Genomic DNA, 22,263 nt, shown 5'->3' with positions numbered 1-22,263 from the left:
GTTCTTTTGGTATTTAGTGTCTTTTTTTGTTTCCATACACACTGTGTAATTTTTTCTCCTAGTTCCCTGGAATATGCCATTGGTAATTTGATAATGATTGCATTGACTCTGTAGATTGCGTTAGGTCATATAGTCATTTTCACTATGTTGATTCCTACAACCCAAGAACATAATATATCTCTCCATCTCTTTGTATCCTCTTTCATTTCTTTCATCAGCGTCTTATAGGTTTCTGCATACAGGTCTTCTGTCTACCTTGGTATATTCGTTCCTATTCTATTTGTTGCAATGGTAAATGAGAGTGTTTCCTTAATTTCTCTTTCAGATTTTTCATCATTAGCCTATAGGAATCCCAGAGATTTCTGTGCATTAAAGTTGTATCCTGCTACTTTCCCAAAATCATTGATTAGCGCTAGGCATTTTCTGGTAACATCTTTACGATTCTCTCTGTGTAGTATCAGGTCATCTGCAAAGAGTGACAACTTTAGAGTACCTCCCAGAACTTCTGCTGGCAGTGTCCTTGTCCCTATGGTGAGCCACAACAGCCCCCCGCCTCTGCAGGAGACCCTCCAACATTAGCAGGGAAGTGTGGCCACGGCTGCCTTACCGGAGAGCAGGTCTTCCCTTGCCTTGCGAGCCCTGGGGTGGGGCTCACTTTACGCCTGGTGTGGGGTTGGTGTGATCAGCTTCGCAGTCTGGAAGGCTTTAGGAGTTCACAGTATAAAAGACTTTCGAAGTAAAATGCAATCAATATTTCCAGCAATTCCCAAGAACTCTGAATCGGCTGTTGAATGGGAGGAAGCATTGAAATCCAAATGAGATGATCATGGTGGGTGAAGTCCAGAACGATTGATACGGGAAAAGCTGACTTTGGAGATGTCACAACAGCAAAGGGACTCGATGGATTTCTCCTCAGGAACACATGCAGATTGTTGAGTGAACCTGTGGGATGGATGGTATTCAGTGTCCTCATAGGAGGCCAACAGTCATTTCTGTGTGCTGTACTTTATTACAACTGATTTGGTTATGTTCATGTGGGGGGGGGTGTTGGAGGGAGGGCAACGTTTTCCCAAAGTTAGGAAGACTATTTAAAAATATATGGGTACCTTCTCGATGTGAAGGAAATCCCAGGGGAAATACTTTTATGCCTGTAACAGTTGGAACCAAGTTTTTTACCTGAAAAAAAAATTATAACGTATGATTAAAAATCTTTATAAACAGACTCCTAACAGCAGTAGTACCTCTAAGTCTAATTAAATAAGTTTCAGCAGCCTTTCTTGTCCGTATGTGGCTGTCAGAACTCGGAGGACTTGCTCCTGTTAGGCAGACTCCAAAGTGACGGGTTAATGGGTGAATCCTGTCCATCAGGCACTGGGTGTGGCTCTCTTGTCCTGAACACAGTCTTTGATTTGTATATGCCAGTCATTTACCTGACAGCCTCACCTTAGGCCTGTAAATTCTTAGACAAGAAGCCAGTAACAGATTATGATAACTTGAAAGGATAATCATGTGAAAATGATGATATTATGGGTATAAAATGTACTTTTTTGACAAGTTGGTTCGGGGTCCCTAAACACTGACTGACAGTTTATAGCTTTATTTCAGTTGTCAATATAAAAATAGTCCAATTATCACCTATCTTAACAAATATTTTTAACCAAAAAGATACCTGAGAACTCAGTCTCAGGTAAATTAAATTTTAAGAAAAGTACTTTAACATGTCAGTATGACCAGAAAATTAACCTCTGGTTGAATATCATTGTGTATTTTCTTTATAATTGCTTAGGCTTTAATTAACAATCAGTTTTAAAAAGTACATTGAAATTTATCTGTTAAAATGAAACCTTTTAGTTTTAAGAAAAAAATTTAAATGAGATGTCAAGTGCCTAATGTAACATTTTTCTCTGGACTGTTACCCTATTAAAGCTGCTGTATTGTTAATTAAAAAGAAAAAGAGTGACAACTTTAATTCTTCTTTTCCAATTTGGATTCCTTTTATTTCCTTGTCTTCTCGGATTGCTGTGGCTGAGACATCCAAAACTATGTTGAATAAGAGTTGAGAGGGTGGGCAACCTTGCCTTGTTCCTGATCTTAGTGAAAATACTTTCAGTTGTTCACCATTGAGGACGATGTTTGCTGTGGGTTTGTCATATAAGTCCTTTATTATGTTCAGGAATCTTCCCTCTATGCCTACTATGTGGAGGGTTTTTATCATAAACTGGTGTTGATTTTTTTCGAAAGCTTTCTCTGCATCTATTGAGATGATCATATGTGTTTTCTACTTCAATTTGTTAATATGGTGTATGACATTGGTTGCTTTGCATATATTGGAGAATCCTTGTATTCCTGGAATAAATCCCACTTGATCATGGTGTATTTTCCTTTTAATGTGCTGTTGGATTCTGTTTGCTACTATTTTGTTGAGAATTTTTGTATCTATATTCATCAGTAATATTGGCCTGCAGTTTTATTTATTCATTTATTTTTTTGATATTTTGTCTGCTTTTGGTATTAGTGATGGTGTCTCCATAGAATTCGTTTTGGATTTTTCCTCCCTCTGCTACATTTTGGAAGAGTTTTAGAAGGACAGGTGTTAAACACTCCAAGCCAGGAAGGACTGGCAGGACATCTTAAGTGATGAAGGAGAAAAACCTGCAAAGAAGATATTTTTTTTAAATATGTGAGATCACACCATGTTTGTTTTCATATGTCTGACTTACTTCTTAAGTGCTTCTTTCTTCGTCGTACTTCTTCTCAAAATCTCTTACTATTAGAGATGTTGATTTAACATAGTGCTCTCAAGGTGCAGCCATTTTGTTACAAAAGGCAGCATTTTCCTTCTACTATGCCTGAATATATTTTTATTGTGACACATTTTTTTCCTGCCACACAAAATACTTTTCTGTGCCACATTTTCTTTACCCATCTATTTAGCCTAAGTTTGTTGTTTCCTGTTATGGCATTTGAGAATGATGGTGCAGTGTACATGGGATGCAGGTGTCTTTATGATTTTGTGTGTTTCTTTCCTTATAAAAGTACCCAAAGAGTTTTTTTCTGGATGATTTAGTAGTTCTAATTTTTAGCTTTTTGAGGAATTTTCAAACTGGTTTCTAGAGTGGCTATACCATTCAGCATTCCTAACAAGAATGTAGGAGGGTTCCCTTTTGTCATGCCTGCTATCTTCTCTTCTTTGATATTAGACAATCTAATAGATATGAGGTGATAATCCACTACAGAGGTTTAGCACTTTCCTAATATATGTTCGTCGTTAACCACTTATCAGGTACTTGTTTCTAATATTGTATGCTATTCTGTAGATTGCCTCTTAATTCTATTGATTGTTTCCTTTATTATATAGGAATGTTTCAGTTCAATTTCAATTCACTTAACTTTGGTTTTGTTGCCTGCTCTACTGCTGTCATAGCCAAGGAATTATTGCCAAGGCCAATCTCGAGAAGTTTGTTCCTTATCTTTTCTCAATGGATTTGAAACTTTTTGGTCTTATCTTTAAACCAATTTCCCCAACACTTTTGAGATATAATTGACATATAACGTTGGTAGTTTTATGGTACACAGCATGATGATGAGATTTACATCTATGCTGTGAAATAATATGATAATAATGTTAGTTAATACTTCTATCACCTCACATAGTTACCAATTGTGTGTGTGTGCTGTAAGAAAACTGAAGATATACATTCCCAGTAACTTTTAAACATGCAATAACGTATTGGTAACTAAGTCACTATCCTTTAATTTAGATCCCAAGAATTTACACATTTTATAACAGGAAATTTGTGCTCTTTGACAATCATCTCCCTGTTTCTCCCCACCTCACACCTATTAAATATGTATAAACTCTCTTTGTGATGAACACACCATTTAGATTTCATAAATAAGTGGGACCACACAGTTTGTCTTAATGTCTGATTGTTTCACTAAGCATAATGCCTGCAAGTTGATTTCATGTGGTCACAAATTGCGGGAATTTCTTTATATGACTGTATAATACCCATTATGGTAACATATACATTTCTTAAGCCTTTTTATCATTGATAAACAGTTAGTGACAATGCCTTGCACATTTTAGATAAATATTTATACAGTGAACATGGGAGTGCAAATATCTCTGTAAGTTAACTGATTTCATTTCCTTCAAATATGTGTATTCAGAAATGGAATTGCTAGGTTATATGGTGGTATTATTTTTAGTATTTTGAGGAACATCCGTATCATTTTCCATAGTGGTTGTACTAAGTTACATTCCCACCAAAAGTCTGTAAGTGTTCCCTGTGTTTTACATGCTTGACTACACTTTTCTCTCTTTTCCTTTTCATAAAAACCACCAGGAAATGTGTGAGTTGATATCTCATTGTGGTTTTATTTTGCATTTCTCTTACTATTACAGATATTGAGCCAATATTCATGTGTTGCTTGGTCATTTGTATGTCTCCTGTGGGGGGAATATATCTGCTAACATCTTCAGTCCACGTTTTAATTAGATTTTTCGCTTTTTTTTAACTGAGAGTGTTTATGTTTCTACATTCTCCTGTAGCTTGCATGCTGTTGGCAAATATTTTCTCCCATTTCACAGGACAATTCCTATGTCTCCTGTTCAGTGCCTCTTCACTCTGTTAAAGTTTCTTTTAGTGCAGAGGCTTTTAAATTTAATGTTGTCACACATGTTGAATTTTCTTTTAGTTCCTTCTACTTTTGGTATCATACCCAAAAGAATCATTGCTGAGACAAATGTCTTGGAGATTTTTTTTCTGTTTAATTCTAGGGATTTTGTGATTTCTGCTCATGTTGTGTTAATTTTTGAATTGTCTAAGATGCATGTTCAATTTTATTGTTTTCCATGTGGATATCCAGTTTTTCCAACACCACTCACTGTAAAGCCTATTTTTACTCCATTATTTATTCTTGTCATCCTTGTCAAATGTTAGTTGACTGGACATGGCTGAGTTTATTTCTGTGCTCTCAGTCCTATTCTATTTGTCTATTGTCCGTTTTTATGCTAGTCTCACACTATTTTGATTTCTGTAACTTTGTATTATGGTTTGAAACCACGAAGTGAGTTTCATCCAGCTTTGTTTATCTTGCTGAAAATTGCTTTGTCTATTTTCAGGGTCCTTTCTTGTTTTGTACAATTTTTAGGACCGTTATTCTATTCTAGGAAAATTGCCATTGAAAAGTTGATTGGGATTCCATTGAAACTATAGACAGCTTGAGGTAGCATGAACATTTTAACAGTATACATTCTTTCAATTCAGAAACATGAGATAAGTTTCTATTCACTTGTTTCTTCTTCAGTTTTTGTGAATATCATATTTTTAGGTGTACACATGTTTTTGTCTTCTTGCTTAAATGTATTCCTAAGATTTAATGTTTCTGGTGCTGCTGTACTTGGAAGTGTTTTCTTTATTTTTCTGTCAGCTATTTTCTAGTTAGTGTATAGAAATGCAGCTAATTTTGTATTTTTATTTCATATCCAACAACATTACTGAATTCATTTATTAGTTCTAACAGTTTCACGGGGTTTTTGGTGGAGTCTTTAGGATTTCCTGCATACGTAATATGTCATCTTCAAACAGCGACATTTCTAATTCTTCCATTCCACTTTTGATCCCTTTTATTTCTTTTGCTTGCCTAAAGGTTCTGACTAGTGTTTCTAGTATTATGTTGAATAGGGGTGGTGAGAGTGGGCATTTTTTATTTGTTCCTGTCTTAGAGGAAAGATTTTCAGCTTTACACCATGAATATGATGTTAGCTGGGACCTTGATAATATATGACCTTTATTACATTTAAAATGTTTCTTCTCTCCCCAGGTAGTTGAAAGCTTTAATCAAGAAAATTTAGAAAATTCTTTCAAACATATCTTCTGCATGCTATTCGTGTCATAAATTAAATTTATTGATTTTAAAACATTAACTGCCCTTGCATCCCCAGGAATTATCCCACCTTATCACGTTGAACATTTTATTGTGCTATTGAATTAGGTTTGCTAGAATTTTGTTGAGAATTTTTGCATCTATATGTAAAAGGATATTAGCCTGTATGTTCTGTGGTTTTCACTTGTTTGTTTGTATGTTTGTTTTGTTTTCTTTTGTTTTGTGTTTCCCTTGTTATTTCCTTATCTGGCTTTGTTATTCAGGAAAATGTTGGTTATGTAAAATGAGTTTGGAAATGTTTCCTCTTTTGTAGTGATTTGGGAGAGTTTGGGAAGGACGGGCAATAAATCTTCATTAAATGTTCAGTAGAATTCACCAGTGAAACTAACTGATCCTGTGCTTCTCTTTGTTGGGAGAGTTTTGAATACTGCTTCAATTTCCTAAGTCATTATTTGTATGATCAAGATATTTTTTGTTTGTTTGTTTGTTTTTGCTTCTTCATGATTGTCTTGCTTCATTTTATATAGGAGTTGTTGGAGATTTATCCATTTGTGTGACCCGGTTTTTTATCATCCTTTATAATGATTTGTGTGCTATGATGTCAGTTGCAATTTCTCCTCTTTCAGTTAAAGTTTTATTTATTAAGCTCTTTTTTGCTCTTTGTTAGTCTAGCTAAAGCTTGTCAGTTTTATTATCCTTTCCAAATGCCATCACTTGGATTCATTTTCTCCTAATTATCTGATATTCATTTTATTCATTTCCATTTGAATCTTTCAAACTTTTTCCTTTTATTCCTCGTGCTTAATTTGTTCATTTTTCCTAATCCTTCAGGCATAAGTTTAAGTTGTTTATTTAAATCATTCCTTTCTCTTAATATAAGAATTTATGATTGCTAAAAATAATTCCTTCTTTAGACTGATTTTTCTACATTCCCAAAGTTTGGGTATATTGTAATTTTTGTTTATCTGAAGGTAGTTTCAAGTTTCCCTTTTGAGTTCTTTCCTGACCCATAGGTTTTTCCAGTGTGTGCTGTATAATTCTACATATTAGGTTTTTTTTTCACTTTTTCTATTGTTATTGATTTCTATCTTCATAACATTATGATCAAAAATGTTGCTTAATGTGCTTTTGATCTTCTTAAATTTGTTAACGCTTGCTTTATATTCCACAACAGCATCTATCCTAGGGAATGCTCTATCTGAACTTAAGAATAATGTGGAATCTGATTCTGTTGGATGGAACTTCTATATAATTTTATTGGGTACATTCAGTGTCTTTATCAATATCCTAAGGTATAAAGTGAGAGTATATAGTCCCTTACCATTATTAGTTTTACTGTTGATTTCTCCTATCAGATCTGTTGATGGGTAATTTATATATTTGTTTAATCCTGCAACGTTCAGTACATATATATTTACAATTATTATAATCTCTTGATAAATGCATCTATTATCATTGTATACTGATCTTCTTTATCAATTGTGAACTATTTTGACTGAAAGTCTGTATTACCTGAGATTGGGGGAGCCAGTCCTGCTCTTGTTTGGAAACTGTTTGGACTATCAGTTTCTATTCCCTCACCTTCAGCTTATGTGTGTCCTTAAAGTTAAAATTGCTCTTGTAGACAACATATTGTGTTTTTTTATCATTTATATGGTAATTTAATTATTTTACAATGTTGTGTTAGTTTCTGTTGTATAACAAAATGAATCAGCTATAGGTATACATATATTCCCATATCCACTCCCTCTTGCATCTCCCTCCCACCCTCCCTATCCCACCAAGCTAGGTGGTCACAAAGCACTGAACGTATCTCCCTGTGCTATGCAGCTGCTTTCCACTAGCTATCTATTTTACATTTCGTAGTGTATATATGTACATACCACTCTCACACTTCGTGCCAGCTTACCCTTTCCACTCCCCATGTTCTCAAGTCGATTCTCTACATCTGCATCTTTTTTCCTGTGCTGCTCCTACCTTCATCAGAAACTTTTTTTTAGATTCCATATATATGTGTTAGCAAAGTGTTTTTTCTTTTTCTCTTTCTTACTTCACACTGTATGACACACTCTAAGTCTATCCACCTAACTGCAAATAGCTCAATTTAATTTCTCTTTATCTCTGAGTAATATTCCATTGTATATATATGCCACACCTTCTTTATTCATTCATGTGTCGATTGACACTTAGCTTTTTCCCTGTCCTGGCTATTGTAATTACACCTGTAATGAACTGTGTGGTCCATGACTCTTTTTGAATTATGGTTTTCTCAGGGTATATGCACAGTTGTGGGATTGTGGGGTCATATATTAGTTCTACTTTTAGTTTCTTAATGACCACCATACTGTTCTCTATAGTGACTGTAACAATTTACATTCCCATTAACAGTGCTGGAGGGTTTCCTATTCCCTACACTCTCTCAAGAATGTATAGTATATTGATTTTTTGATGACAGCTCCTCTGACTAGTGTGAGGTGATACCTCATTGTAGATTTGATTTATATTTCTATAATGATTCATGCTCAACATGAAAGGTTGAGCAAACTTTCATGTGTTTTATTGCAATCTGGGTATCATCTTTGGAGAAATGTCTATTTAGGTCTTCTGCCCATTTTTGGATGGTTTGTGTGTTTTGGTTTACAGCTGCATGAGCTGTTGGTAAATTTTGGAGATTAATCCTATTTCAGTTGCTTCATTTGCAAATATTTTCTCCCATTCTGAGGGTTGTCGTTTCGTGTTGTTTATAGTTTCCTTTCCTGTGAAAAATTTTTGTTTCACTATGTCCCATTACTTTAATTTTGTTTTTATTTCCATTTTTCTAGGAAGTGGGTCAAAAAGAATCTTGCTGTTATTTATGTCATAGAGTGTTCTGCCTATGTTTTCCTCTAAGTGTTTGATAGTGTCTCACCTTACATTTAGTCCTTTAATCGATTTGTGTTTATTTTTGTGTATGGCGTTAGGGAGTGTTCTAATTTCATTCTTGTACATGTAGCCATTCAGTTTTCCCAGCACCACTTGTTGAAGAGGATGTCTTATTTCCATTGTATATTCTTCCCTCCTTTATCAAAAATAAGGTGACCATATATCTGTTGGTTTACCCCTGGGCTTTCTACCGTGCTCCATTGATCTATATTTCTGTTTATGTGCCATTACCATACTGTCTTTATTACTGTAGCTTTTAGTATAGTCTGAAGTCCAGGAGCCCGATTCATCCAGCTGTTTTTCTTTCTAAAGATTGTTTTGGCTATTCGGCATGTTTTTTTTTTTTTTTTTCCATACACACTGAATTTTTTTCTTCTAGTTCCCTCGAAAATGCCATTGGTATTTTGATAGGGATTGCATTGACTCTGTAGATTGCGTTATGTCATACAGTCATTTTCACTATGTTGATTCTTCAAACCCAAGAACATGGTATATATCTCCATCTCTTTGTATCCTCCTTCATTTCTTTCATCAGCATCTTATAGGTTTCTGCATACAGGTCTTTTGTCTATCTGGGTATGTTTCTTTCTATTCTATTTGTTGCAATGGTAAATGAGAGTGTTTCCTTAATTTCTCTTTCAGATTTTCCATCATTAACCTATTGGTATCCCAGAGATTTCTGTGCATTAATTTTGTATTGTGCTACTTTACCAAATTTATCGGTTAGCTCTATTCATCTTCTGGTAGCATCCTTAGGATACTCTATGTGTAGTATCAAGTCATCTGCAAAGAGTGACAGCTTTACTTCTTCTTTTCTGATTTGGATTCCTTTTATTTCCTTTTCTTCTCTGATTGCTGTGTCTGAAACTCCCAAATCTATGTGGAGAAAGAGCTGTGAGGGTGGACAACCTTCTCTTGTTCCTGATCTTAATGAAAATACTTTCGGTTTTTCACCATTGAGGATGATGTTTGTTGTGGGTTTGTCATATATGGCCTTTATTATGTTGAGGAAACTCCCCTCTATGCTTACTATGTGGAGGGTTTTTATCATATATTGGGTTTGAATTTTTTCGAAAATTTCCCTGCATCCATTGAGATGATCATATTGTTTTTCTCCTTCAATTGGTTAATATGAAGTATCACGTTGATTGATTTGCATATATTGAAGAATCCTTGTATTCTTGGAATAAACTCCACTTGATCATGGTGTATTATCCTTTTAATGTGCTGTTGGCTTCTGTTTGCTACCATTTTGTTGAGGATTTTTGCATCTATATTCATCAGTGATATTGGCCTGTAGTTTTCCTTTTTTTTATTATATCTTTGCCTGGTTTTGGTATCAGGGTGATTGTGGCGCCATAGAATTAGTTTTGGAGTGTTCCTCCCTCTGCTATATTTTGGAAGAGATTGTGAAGGACAGTTGTTAAATTCTCCAAGCCCGAAGGGACTGGCAGGATATATTTAAAGTGATGAAGGAGAAAAACCTGCAACGAAGATTAATTTTTTTTTCCTATAAGTGAGATTACACCATTTTTGTTTTTATTTGTCTGATTTACTTCTTAAGTACTTCTTACTTCTTCTTTCATCATACTTCTTCTCAACATCTCTTACTATTAGAGATGTTGACTTAACATAGTGCCCTTAAGGTGCACCCATTTTGTTACAAAGGCACCATTTTATTACTAGTATGCCTGAATATATTTTTATTGTGCCACTTTTATTTCCTGCCACACAAAATAACTTGCTGGGGCACCTTTCCTTTATCCATCTATTCAGGCTAAGTGTGTAGTTTTCCTGGTATGGCATTTGAGAATGATGGTGCAGTGTACATGGTATTCAGGTGTTTTTTAGAGTCGGCATTTTTCCTTCCATTTTATAAATAACCAAAGATTTTGTTCTGGATGATTTGGTAGTTCTAATTTTTGGTTTTATGAGGAACCTCCAAACTCTTTTCTAGAGTGGCTACACCAAACAGCATTCCCAACAAGAGTGTAAGGTGTTTCCCTTTTGTCATGCCTGCTGTCTTCTCTTTTTTGATAATAGCCAATCTAACAGATATGAGGTGATATCCCACTATTGAGGTTTTGCACTTTCCTTATGTATGTTGGATATTAGCCACTTCTAAGGTACGTGTTTGTAAATATTTTATACTATTCTATAGATTGCCTGTTAATTCTGTTGATTGTTTCCTTTATTATGTAGGAATGTTTCAGGTCAATTTCACTTCACTTAAATCTTGATTTTGTTGCCTTCTCTCCTGCTGTCATTGTCAAGAAATTATTGCCAAGGCCAATCTTGAGAAGTTTGTTCCTTATCTTTACTCAAAGGCTTTGAAACATTTAGGTCCTATCTTTAATACATTTTCCCCAATATTATTGAGGTATAATTGACATATAACCTTGGTAATTATAAGGTACACAGCATGATGATTAGACTTACATCTATGTTGTGAAATAATGTGATAATAATGTTAGTTAATACTTCTATCACCTCACATAGTTACCATTTTTTTGTGTGTGCTGTAAGAACATTTAAGATCTCCTTTCCTTGTAACCTTGAAATATGCAATAAAGTGTTGGTAACTAAGTCACTATGCTGTAACTTAGATCCCAAGAATCTACATATTTTATACCAGGACATTTGTACTCTTTGACTCTCATCTCCTTATTTTTCCCAAACCCACACCTATTAAATACATATCAACTCTCTGTTTTGATGACCTCTGCCGTTTAGATTTAATAAATAAGTGGGACCACACAGTTTGTCTTTATGTCTCTGAATGTTTCACTAAGCATAATGCCCACAAGTTGATTTCATGTGGTCACAAATTGCAGGATTTTCTTTATATGGCTGTATAATATCCATTGTGGTAATATATACAGTTCTTAATCCGTTTATTCATTGATAAACAGTTAGTGTCTATGCCTTGCATATTTTGGTAAATATTAATACAGTGAACATGGGAGTTCAAATATCTCAGTAAAGTAACTGATTTCATTTCCTTCAAATATGTATATTCAGAAATGGAATTGCTAGGTTATATGGTGGTATTATTTTTAGTACTTTGAGGAACATCCTAATTATTTTATGTAGTGGTTGTACTAAGGTATATTCCCACCAACAGTCTGTAAGTTTTCCCAGTTTTCTACATGCTTGACTACACTTTTCTGTCTTTTCCTTTTCATAATAACCACTAGGAAATGTGTGAGTTGACATCTCTTTGTGGTTTTATTTTGCATTTCTCTTACTATTACAGATGTTGAGCAAATGTTCATGTGTCTCTTGGTCATTTGTAGGTCTCCTATGAAGGTAGTATATCAGCTAAGGTGTTCAGCCCACGTTTTAATTAGATTATTCAGCTTTTTTTTAATTGAATCCTTTTATGTTTGGACATTAGTCCCGTAGCAGGCATGTTGTTGGCAAATCTTTTCTCCCATTCCATAGGAGAATTCTTATGCCTCCTGTTCAATGCCTCTTCACTCTGTTCAAGTTTCTTTTTGTGCAGAGGCTTTTAAATTTGATGTTGTCACACATGTTGAATTTTCCTTTTGTTCCTTCTACTTTTGGTATCATACCCAAAAGAATCATTGCTGAGACAAATGCCTTGGAGATAATTTTCTGTTTAATTCTAGGCATGTTGTGATTTCTGTTCATGTTGTGTTAATTTTTGAATCGTCTAAGATGGGTGTTCAATTTTATTCTTTTCTGTGTGGATATCCCGTTTTTCCAACACCACTCAGTGTAAAGTCTATTTTTACTCCATTGTTTATTCTTGTCGTCCTTGTCAAATGTTAGTTGACTGGACATGGCTGAGTTTATTTCTGGGCTGTCAGTCCTATTCTATTGGTCTATTGTCTTTTTTATGCTAATTTCACACTATTTCGATTACCATAACTTTGTATAATAGTTTGAAACAAGAAAGTGAGTTGCAACCAGCTTTGTTTATCTTGCTGAAAATTGTTTTGGCTATTTTCAGGTTCCTTTGTTGTTTTGTACAATTTTTAGGATTGTTATTCTATTTCTAGGAAAATTGCCATTGAAAATTTATTGGGTTTCAAATGAAACTATAGATGGCTTTAGGTAGTGTGAACATTTGTACAGTATTCATTCTTTCAATTCAGAAACATGGGATAAGTTTCTATTCACTTGTGTCTTCTTCAGTTTTTGTAAATGTCATATTTTTAGGTGTACAGATGTTTTTGTCTCCTTGCTTAAATGTAGTCCTAACATTTTATTGTTTTTGGTACTGCCGTAAATGGAAGTGTTTTATTTCTTTTTGTGTCTGCTATTTTCTTGTTAGTGTATACACATGCAACTAATTTGGTATTTTTGTTTCACAGCCAACAACATTACTGAATTTGTTTATTAGTTCTAACAATTTCATGCGGTTTTTGGTGGAGACTTTAGGATTTCCTTCATACAGCATATTTTATCGTCCAACAGAGGCATTTTTACTTCTTCCTTTCCACTTTTGATCCCTTTCTTTTCTTTTTCTTGCTTAATGCTACTGGCTAGGTATTCTAATATTATGTTGAATAGGAGTGGTGATAGTGGGCATTTTTTATTTGTTCCTGTCTGAGAAAAAATGTTTTCAGCTCTTCACCATGAATATGATGTTAGCTGTGGGCTTGTTAATATATGACCTTTATTACATTTAAAATGTTTCTTCGCTACACAGTTAGTTGAGAGCTTTAATCAAGAAAGTCTAAAAAATACTTTCAAACATTTCTTCTGCATGCTGTTCCTGTGGTTAATTAAAAGTATTGATTTTAATATGTTAACTACCCTTACATCCTAAGGAGTTATCCCACCTTATCATGTTGATCCTTTTAGTGTGCTATTGAATTTGGTTTGCTAGAATTTTCTTGAGAATTTTTCGATCAATATGTACAAGTATATTGGCCTGTAAGTTCTGCGTTTTTTGTTTGTTTTGTTTTGTGATTCCCTTGTTATATCTTTATCTGGCTTTGTTAATCAGATAAATGCTGGTTTTATAAAATGAGTTTGGAAATGTTTCCTCTTTTTTAGTTATTTGGTAGGGTTGGGAAGGCCTGGCAATAAATCTTCATTAAATGTTCAGTAGAATTCACCCATGAAATGATCTGATCCTCGACTTCTCTTTGTTTGGAGAGTTTTGAATACTGAATCAATTTTCTAATTCATCATTTGTATGATCAAGACATACTTTTTTTTTGTCTTCTTCGTGATGGTCTTGCAACATGGTACATTAGAGTTAGTGGAGATTTATGCATTTGTGTGACCCTGTTTTGTAGCTTTCTTTATTATTATTTGTATGCTAGGGTGTCAGTCACAATTTCTCCTCTTTCAATTAAACTTTTATTTATTAAGTTCTTTTTTCTCTTCATTAGTCTAGCTAAAGCTTTGTCAATTTTATTATGCTTTACAAATACCAGCTCTTGGATTCAGTTTTTAAATAATTATATGATTATTGTTTTATTCATTTCCATTTGAAAATTTCATATTTCTTCCTTTTATTCTTGGAAATTAATTTGTTCCTTTTCCCTAGGCCTTCATGTATAAGGATAAGTCGTTTATTTAAGATCATTCTTTTCTCTTAATAAAAGAAGTTATGAATGCTAAAACTTCACTCTTTAGATTGATTATGCTACATCCCCAAAGTTTTGGTATGTTGTCATTTTTGTTTATGTGAAGGTAGTTTCAGATTTCCCTTTTGACTTCTTCCTTGACCCATAGATTTTTCCAGTGTGTGCTGTTTAATTTTACATATTAGGAATTTTTCACTTTTTCTCTTGTTACTGATTTCTAGCTTCATAACGTTATGATAAAACAGGATGCTCAATGTGGTTTTGATCTTCTTAAATTTGTTAAGGCTTGCTTTATGTACCAAGGCAGTGACTATCAGGGGGAATGTTCCATCAGCACTTAAGAAGCATGTGGATTCTGGTTCTGATGAATGGAAGTTCTCTATAAGTTTATTAGGTACCTTCTGTGTCTTTATTATTTTTCTAAGGTAGAAAGTGGGATAATATAGTTCCTTAGTATTATTATTTTTACTGTTGGTTTCTCCTCTCAGATCTCTTAATGGTTGATTTAAATATTTGTTTAATCATGCAACATTCAGTACATATATATTTACAATTATTATAACCTCTTGATAAATTGATCCATTATTATTTTATACTGACCTTATTTATCACTTCTGAACTACTGTGACTGAAAGTCTGTATTACATGAGATTGGGAGAGCCAGTCCTGCTCTTGTTTGGAAAGTGTTTGCACTATCAGTTTGTATTCCCACACCTTTAGCTTATGTGTGTCCTTAAAGTTAAAATGGCTCTTATAGAGAGCATATTCCTTTTTTTTAACACCTATATCGGAGTATAATTGCTTTACAATATTGCATTAGGTTCTGCTGTATATCAAAGTGAATCAGCTATAGATATACACATATTACCTTATCCACTCCCTATTGCATTTTCCTCACACCATCCCTATCTCACCCAGCTAGGTGGTCACAAAGCACTGAACTTATCTCCCTGTGTTATGCAGCTGCTTTCCACTAGCTATCCATTTTACATTTGGTAGTGTATGTACGTCTATATGACTATCTCACTTCGTGCCAGCTTATCCTTGCCCCTGCAAGTGTTATCAAGTCGATTCTCTACATCTGCATCTTTATTCCTCTCCTGCCCCTACGTTCATCAGAACCTTTTTATTTTCTGATTTCGTACATAAGTCTTAGCAAACAGTTTTTTCTTTTTTCTTTCTGATTTACTTCACGAAATATGGCAGACTCTAAATCCATCCAACTAACCACAAAGAGCTCAAATTCATTTCTATTTATGTCTGAGTAATATTCCATTTTATATATATATGCCACACATTCTTTATCCATTCTTCTGTCCATGGACACTTAAGTTGCTTCCATGTCCTGGCTATTGTAAATAGACCTGTAATGAACTTTGTGTTCCATGACTCCTTTTGAATTATGGTTTTCTCAGGGTATAAGCACAGTAGTGGGATTGCTGGGTCATATGCTATTTCTAGTAGTAGTATCTTATGACCTCCATACTTTTCTCCGTAGTGACTGTAACAATTTACATTCCAAACAACAGTGCCAGAAGTTTCCCTTTTCTTCACACCCTCTACAGAATTTATTGTTTGTACCGTTTTTGTTGATGGTCATTCTGACTAATGTGAGGTGATACCTCAGTGTAGATTTGATTTACATTTCTTTAATGATTCATGATATTGGGCAACCTTTCATGTGTTTTATGGCAATCTGTATATCATCCTTGGAGAACTGTATAGTTAGATCTTCTGCTCATTTTTGGATTGTTGTTTGTGTTTTTGGTTTGGAGCTGCATGACCTGTTGGTAAAATTTGGAGATTAATCATTTTTCAGTTGCTTCATTTGCAAATATGTTCTCCTATTCTCAGGGTTGTCTTTTGGTCTTGTTTATGGTTTCCTTTGCTGTGCAAAAGCTTTTAAATTTCACTAGGTCCCATTTGTTTATTTTTGTTTTTACTTCCATTTCTCTAGGAGGTGGGTCAAAAAGAATCTTGCTGTGATTTATGTCATAGAGTGTTCTGCCTAAGTTTTCCTCTAATTGTTTGGTCATGTCTGACTTTACATTTAGGACTTTAATCCATTTGTGTTTATTTTTGTGTATGGTGTTAGTGAGTGTTTTAATTTCATTCTTGGACATGTATCCGTCCAGTTTTCCAAGCACCACTTGTTGAAGAGGATGTCTTATCTCCATTGTATATGCTTGCCTGCTTTGTCAAAAATAAGATGACTATATGTGAGTGGGTTTATCTCTGGGCTTTCTATACTGTTACATTGATGTATATTTCTGTTTTTCTGTCAGTACCATACTGTGTTGAGGACTGTAACTTTGTAGTATAGTCTGAAGTGCAGGAGCCTGATTCATCCAGATCCGTTTTTCTTTCTCAAGTTTGTTTTCGTTATTCGGTGTCTTTTTATTTCCATACACATTGTGCAATATTTTCTTCTGATTCCCTGGAAAATGCGATTGCTAGTTTGATAGGCATTGCATTGAATCTGTAGATTGATTTGGGTAATATAGTCATTTTTACAATGTTGATTCTTCCAACCCAAGGACATGGCATATCTCTCCATCTGTATCACCTTTCATTTCTTTCATCAGCATCTTATATAGTGTTCTGCATACAACTCTTTTCTCTCCCCGGGTATGTTTATTCCTATTCTTTTTGTTGCAATCGTAAATAAGAGTGTTTCATGAGTCAAGAGGAGTTCAAGTTGTCTAAAAGCCTACATGTCATTTGTAGAAAGGATCTAAACTTCAGGTATACCCTGAGGTATGTCTTTGCATCTATGGCCCATGGTGCCATTTAGGGCATGTCTATTCTGGAGGGGACCTATACAGGTGGTGTTTAGGGACTGAGGGGAGGGATTTGGATGTCTCTTTGGGGGCATATCATTTTGCGCCAGGGCTTAGGAATATTTGGCACATGGTCATTGGTGGCCATGTTTCGATAGCACATGGTATTTGCAATGTTCTCCAAAGGGAGGTGGATTTGGGTAAAATTGGAGATTTCTAATCAAGGCAGGATTTGAGGAATATTGTTTAAGTAAGGGTCCTAGTACAAGTGTTGGGATCTTGCCAGAATGACTTTTGTGACCCAAGTTCCATTATAGGGTCCTCCAAGCATTTGGAGATCTGTGTCAATAAGATTCGATTCATCGGAAATCACTTTTCTCGTAAAGATAGTCTTCAAATCAGGCTAAGAAAGGATACAGGAGATAGTCAACTGGGATCTGGAGAGAAACAGGGTACCATTAGGACTTCATTTTCTATAGTTTTACTACCATTCATGAACATATGGCGCCCTTCTTGTCAGGAATGGAGAAAGAACAGTTGTGCTGCTGGGACACAGATATTATCATGCCAAATTACATGCATTGGTTATTCATGAGGGAAAGTATAGTCCCAATTTAGAGAGGATCTATTTAGGACAGATGTACATCTATCATGAAGAGTATGGCCTTTGCTCATTCATGTACATAAACTATGTATAATTTTCCCTAACGGGTTACAGAGTTGTGAGCCTTGTGTCTAGCGAAGAAGTACATACTTCTGTATATGAGGAAGGGAAAGCCTTCTGGTCCAGTATGTCAGTTACCTGCAAAGTTTCTAAATGAAAAATCCAGCATTGTTCTCTCCCTGCTGTGTGATCACAGGCAATTTCTTTTCAGCATCCATTGGTGGTAGGAAGGTGATGATAAGAAGAACAGCAAATACTTACATGATCTTTACAGTGTGGTGAATGTAAGTCTTTATCAGGTGTCATAATACACCAGGTAATTTAATAGTATTCCAGCTACTAATGTTAATTAGGTAGTATGTACTCTGTGTCACACTCTTTTTTATGCCCTTTATTCATATTTAGTCATTTAAACTCTACCAATGGGGAAAGTTACAATCATTATCCTCATTTTATAGATGGCCCAGAGAAGTGAGGTCCCTGTCTTCAGGTCACACAGCTGATAATCATGGAAAGAATTACTGGAAGGGTCCAACACTTCTCTTGTGCCAACTGCGGGCTGGAACACGAAAGGATCATTGTTTCTTCCTCAGAAAGGACAGCTAATGAGTTATGTCAGAAGATGATAGTGTAAGGCCCTCCAAAAATTCTTTACATTACAAACCTACAAAGTTGTCAGACTCAACTTTTTCAGAACTCTGGAAATTGACAAAATTTCACAGGAACTAGGGAAGTATTTACGTGTTTAAAAATGACTGAATCTTGGTAAGATCAGCAAGCTCTAGAGACTTTAAATGGTCACAATCCCATCCTCCTTTTTTCCAGCTTAATAATAGTACATATTGAAAGAGTATGCATTCCTTTTGCATCGAGTAGCCACCAGAAGGAGAAGAACAAAGTGAGAATTCTTTCAGAACCTCATCTCCAAAGATTTATCATTATCTGATGTGACTGAGATGTTCCTTGGAATTCTGCGTTTGCAAGACTGTCTATATTTGACATAATTTGGAGGTCACCCAGTGCAGATGTACTTTAACCTGGGGAGTTGTCAAAATAATTATGGGGGCAGAAAGAAAGTTTTAAGAATTAATGCCAAGAAACATCCCAAATTTGATGCAAAACATCATTATACAGATTCGCCCAGCTAAACAAACTCAAAGCAGGTTAAACTCAAAGAGATCCAAGCAACACATATCATAAACTACTGAAAGCCAAAAACCAAGAGAGAATTGTGAAAGCACTGTGTAGCAACCCATGACATGTAAGAGATTCTCAATTAAGCCAAAAAAAAAAAAAAGACTACTCATCAGACAACATGCAGGGCAGAAAACACTTCGATACATTCATAGTGCTAAAAGAAAAAAAAAACTGTCAACCAAGAATTTTATATGCAGCAAGACCATCTTTTGAAACTGAGGACAGGAGTAGGACAATTCCAGATAAGCACAAAATGGAGAGGATTTATTGCTAACTATCTGCCCTACAAGATGAGATAATTCTTGGAGAGAGTCCAAACTAAAATGAAAGACACTTTGATGATAACTCAAATCCAGAGAAAGAAAGAACATCTGTAAAAGTAATTATATAGGTAAATATAGAGTATAATTTAAACGATTTTTTTGTTTGTATGATTGTAGTCTGAATAATAGTCCCCCAATATGCCCACATTTTAATCCCCAGGACATGTATGTTATTTTATGCAGAAAACTTTGCATATATGATTATATTAGAGTCTTCAGATGGGAAATGTTCTTGGGTTACCTTGGGTGGATCTAATCAAAATGCTTCTTATAAGAGGAATGAAGGAGATGTCGGTGACAGAGGACAAGTTAATGTGATGACAGAAGTAGATAATGAACTGATGTATTTGAAGGTAGTAGAAGGGGTTACTAGACTAGGAATACTAGCAACCACTAAGCAAAAAAAAAAAAAAAAAAAAAAAAGGGCAAGGAAATACATTCTCCCAGCAGAGTCTCCAGATGGACCCAATCCTGCCAACATATTGACTTTAGCCCAGTAAAATGGATTTGGGACTTGTAACATGTAGTATTTTAAGAGAACAATTTGTAAAGTTTTAAACAATTGAATTCCTGAAAATGTGTTAAAGCAACAATAGTAAACAAATGCAGTTACTTTTTTCTCTTACCTGATTTAAAGCATTACTCCACAGGAAAAAAAAATTAATTGGTGCTGATGTAAAAAGTGTATAAAGATGCAATTCATGATAAGAACAACACAAGAAAAAGGATAAACTAGATAAAAGAAAAAATTCATATTTTGAAATTAAGTTGGTATTAATGTGAACTAGGTTGTTAGAAACTGTCAGTTTACTTTATAACAACCTAATTCCAGAGCAACCACTAATAAAATGGCTCTAAAATGTATATAGTAAAAGAAATAACAAATAACCATAAAAGTGGTACACTAGAAGATGTCCAATTAAAAAGCAGATTGTCAGTATGGATTTTTTAAAAACATGACCACCTATATGTTGTTAAAGAGACAAATCTTAGTGTGAAACAAATAGATTTTAAGTAAAATGTTGCAAAGATAAGTCTCATGCCAAGAAAACTCGAAAGAGAGTTATAGTGACTATACTAACAACAGACAAAACAGATTTTAAATAAAAAAATGAGACAAAGGACAGTATATATTACTGTATTATTATATTAGATTAACAATATATTATTGATAAAAGGGTAAATCTGTTGAAATACACAAGAATTATAAACAAATGCTCACCTAACAAAAAAGTTCCAGATACCTGAATCAAAAACTTACAAAATTTGAGAGAGAGATAAATAGGTTCAACAGCCTATCCAAATGAATGACAAAACATATGATCACCAAGGGAAGAGAAGACCTAAACAAAACTATGATATAAACCGAGTGCACTTAACAGACATGTACACAACATTCCTCCCAAGAACAGAAGAATACAATTTCCTTTCACTTGAACTAGGAATGTTCTCCAGGATAGACTTCACGTTAGGCCATAAAACAAGTGTCAATAATTTAAATCACACCAAATTGTTCTCTGACCACAAAGGAAAGAATAATGGGCATCAGTAATAGGAGGAACTTGTGAAAACTTGTAAATATGTGGAAATTAAACAATGCATTCCTAAGTAATAAAAGAGTCAAACAGTGTCCAAGAGATATTAGAAAATACTCTGAAGTGAATGAAAATGTAAACACAACATACCAAAACATGGGATTCGGCAAAAACAGAGCACAGAGGAATATATATATATATATATATATATATATATATATATATATATATATATATATATATATATATATATATATATATATATATATATATATATATATATATATATATATATATATATATATATATATATATATATATATATATATATATATATATATATATATATATATATATATATATATATATATATATATATATAATACATTATATACATTTGTATAGTTTTCTCCATGTCTCTTCTGCAGTTTATTAAATATTTATTAAATATGGGTTTATAGTTTTATGAAATTGGGAAAATTTCTGCCCACATGTTTTTTGAAAATATTACTTTCGGAGCTCACTGCCATATCATTATCTCTTTCCAGAACTCCAATTACATGAGTATTAAGGCACTTGACTTGTTTGACTTTCCCCACACACACACACCTTTTGTATTTTGCATAGTTTCTTCTACTTTGTTAAACTTCCTAATTTTTTCTTGTGTGTTAATTTGTTAATCACATCTGTTATGTAAAATCACAGGTCAAGAACATTAAAACATCTATTATAACTATATTTCACATGTCAAAGAAATTCCCAAGAAAGGGGTGGGCCAAAAGAGTTTTTGAAGAAATAATGGACCAAAAAATTACAAATTTAATGAAAACTAAAGCCACAGATGTTGCTGGTAAGTTTCTGGTAAGTGTTGATGGATGGTAGGTAATTGTGAATGTTAGCGTTTTGGAGTTGTGTTTTGTGTTCCTTTAATATTTTTGAGTCTGTTCTAGAGAAATTATGTAGTTGCCATCTGATCCTTTCAGGCCTTACTTCTTTTTCTCTAGAGTGGCATTTAGGCATAGAATACCTGTGTTGTCTGAAGAAATCAGCATTGTGTTTTCGTTTTTGATTTTGTTTTATGATGTACGATACATTATTTTTATTTCTTAATTGAAGTATAGTTGATTTAAAAATTAGTTACTTTTTGCTTTACAGCAAAGTAACTCAGTTATCTATATATACATTATTTTTCATATTCTATTCCATGATGGTTTATCTCAGGATACTGAATAGATTTCTGTGTGCTCTACAGTAGTACCCTGTTGTTTACCCATTTTATATATAATAGCTTATATCTGTTAACTCCAAACTCCCACTGTATGGGGGAAGGTGTTAGGTGAGGAATAAGGTGGGAGGTTTTCATATTCCTGTTTTGATAGTGCT

General features: G+C 34.2%; 1 pseudogene across 1 annotated transcript in view; it reads left to right on the top strand.

Moving 5' to 3' along the window:
* The window catches only part of LOC308610339 (ubiquitin-like modifier-activating enzyme 1), a 50,679-nt pseudogene that overhangs the window by 16,437 nt on the left and 11,979 nt on the right, over positions 1-22,263 (top strand). The window lies entirely within an intron of this gene.

This window comes from Mesoplodon bidens (genome assembly GCF_964165515.1).
Source record: "Mesoplodon bidens genome assembly, contig: HAP1_SCAFFOLD_523, whole genome shotgun sequence".
Taxonomy (NCBI): Eukaryota; Metazoa; Chordata; class Mammalia; order Artiodactyla; family Ziphiidae; genus Mesoplodon; species Mesoplodon bidens.
The sequence above is the reverse complement of the archived record's forward strand: the minus strand, read 5'-3'. Positions and strand labels throughout refer to the sequence as shown.